The following is a 2,500-nucleotide window of genomic DNA, read 5'->3' on the forward strand; positions in this document are numbered from 1 at the left end:
TTGTCTCCCCAAATTTTGCATAAGCATTGTTTTTGTTTTCTCTTGGGACCATTGTAAGTCCAAAGAGAAACTGGAAACAATGCTTATGCAAAATTTGGTGGACAAACAAAGAGTATTATGGTATTTTCCGAAGTGGCCTTTTAAGGATTTTATTTGAGTATGCTTGAAGTGAAATGGTTATGCAAACACAATTGTTGGTTATCAAAAGCTTTTCACTTAATCGGAACATTCTTCTTTACCAGACAAGCTCTTTGAGTTTTGAGGAATTCGCCAAATTACAAAGTGCCGAATCAGCGCAACAATGTTAGATCCGTTTGCACAGCTCTTCCGACATTGTTGGGGTCACGCACGCATATTAGATATGGTCTCCATGGAGACAGCAACAAGATGGCAGGCGAATTTTGTGAGTTTACAAAGTCTTACGGGTTGTATCTTTCCCATAATGTACTACACGTCCTTACGTTGTTGGGAGTTGTTTCTTCGTGTGCACACCACTGCAAACACCATCCAACATCCGCACATACCTATATAACCCATATAAGACCACCCCCCGGGGGGTAATTGGTAATACAACACAAAATCAATTTAGCTGCCGCGACACAGCCCCTTTAAGCTCCATATAATATAAGGCCAATGTCATTTTGCTCCGTTTACAAAACAAAAAATCCAAAAACAAACAAATAAACAAACAAACAAAACGCAAAAAACAAAAACACTTAGCATGAGTCAACCTTCGCGTGCATCTTTCTATTTTTTGAACTCAGTAATTTTGTGCATAGCGAGGCTCGTTGCCATAAGCTCCTGAATGACAAAGTAAAACATTGTTTAACATAACAATTTAAAGATCTGAAATAATAGCATTGATTTCGTCCGTACGGATCTTCAATTTCTACTTCAAACCCAGAGTAAACATGAAACTCTTCGACAGGGGAGGCCTTCTGTCCGCGTGGAATAAAATATGTGAACCGTGACTAACTCTCTCCTCGTTTCTGTCCCTGCAGCTTGAAACTAAAATTGGAAAAAAAATAACATAAATTATATCGTAACGAATCTCTGCAGTTGCAAACTGTTTTACCTTTTCAATAACTCTTCATGTAACAGTTAACAACGCTGGATATGGCATGTTCGACGCGTTTCGAGGCGATACCAGTGGAAAAGGCCAAACAACTGTTTGACGTGAATTTCTTTGGAGTTCTTCGTGCCATTCAAGCCGTTCTTCCTTACATAAGGAAAAAGAGAACTGGTTTGATCCTCCGCAACAGCAGCGTCTTGTGGGAGCGCCTTTAAACGAGATGTACTATGCGTCAAGTTTGCTTTATAGGGTTTGATATAGAATCGTTGGCTCCAACTTTGCTCAACTTTGATATCAGGTCATTATAAGCGTTTTAAGTTGAAACAAAGACAACAATAAGCTCGTAAGCCCGCCTCCGAATTCTTATAATTGAGGATCGAGCGCATGCACATGACGATTTAGGGATATTAGGGAACTTAAGCTACGACAAAGGCGACGGCAACGACAACGACAACGACAACGTCAAGAATGTGCATATTTAGTGGGCAAAAACATTTTCTTTCCACCCCCTGCGCGTGCGTTTCATTTCTTTGCCGTTGTCCGCAAAACCAAAACGTGAAATAATCAAATTTAAGGTTTAATGAAGGAGGTCAGCACTTGAAGATAAATTCTCAATTTCTCCCCTAAATTAAGCGCCTTTCGGACCAGTGTCATTCTTGAGGAACTACGACACCCTTGACGTCTAGCCGAACTGTCTTGGTGGCGCGATTTTCTCTTGTCGAGCACACGAGGTCGAAAAATGTAGGTTTTGTGCAAATTTCATACAAAACATTTCACAAAAAAGACACTTGATAGCAATTGTTAGCACTTTTCAAACATCTCATATTAACAATTTAACTTAGTAGTCGATTTGTTTATCGTCACCAGTTTTTTATTGATGGTTTAGTCATTGCCATTTTTATTCTTGCGGCCTATTTTCAGTTAAGGACGGTGCCTACTAATTCAAAGGAATGTTTTCTCGGTTTACTGAATATGAGGGAAAGCAGATCTTAACAAGTGTTATTGAAATCCATAAAGAAAATTGGGGGTAAACACGCACTTTGCGAAGATAATTAATCATTGAACGATATTATTTGTAAAAAGCTTTAAAATACAAAGCAATGTATGGCGTTCTTTTGCAAATTGTAGCTCAATTATTTCTGAAAAATGCGTGGTTACCCACAATTTTCGTTTTGGATACCAAGAGCACTCGCTAAGTTCTGCTTTTTCCGCTCAGTTTTAAACCGCGTGAGTTGTTGTCGCTCGTTTGAACAAGAATGGAACCAAAAACGCACATTTAGATTCCTTCAAGGCAGAAGCCTCTTTAATAGGCCATTTCCGAGTTCATGTCTACCTCTTCTTGAAAGCGAGTTTAAGTGCTAAGTTTTTGTTGTGAAAATTAGTTTTCATTCATATGTAAAGTAGAACTAATTACCATCACAAAAACTT

This window comes from Montipora capricornis, chromosome 11, assembly GCF_036669925.1.
Source record: "Montipora capricornis isolate CH-2021 chromosome 11, ASM3666992v2, whole genome shotgun sequence".
NCBI lineage: Eukaryota > Metazoa > Cnidaria > Anthozoa > Scleractinia > Acroporidae > Montipora > Montipora capricornis.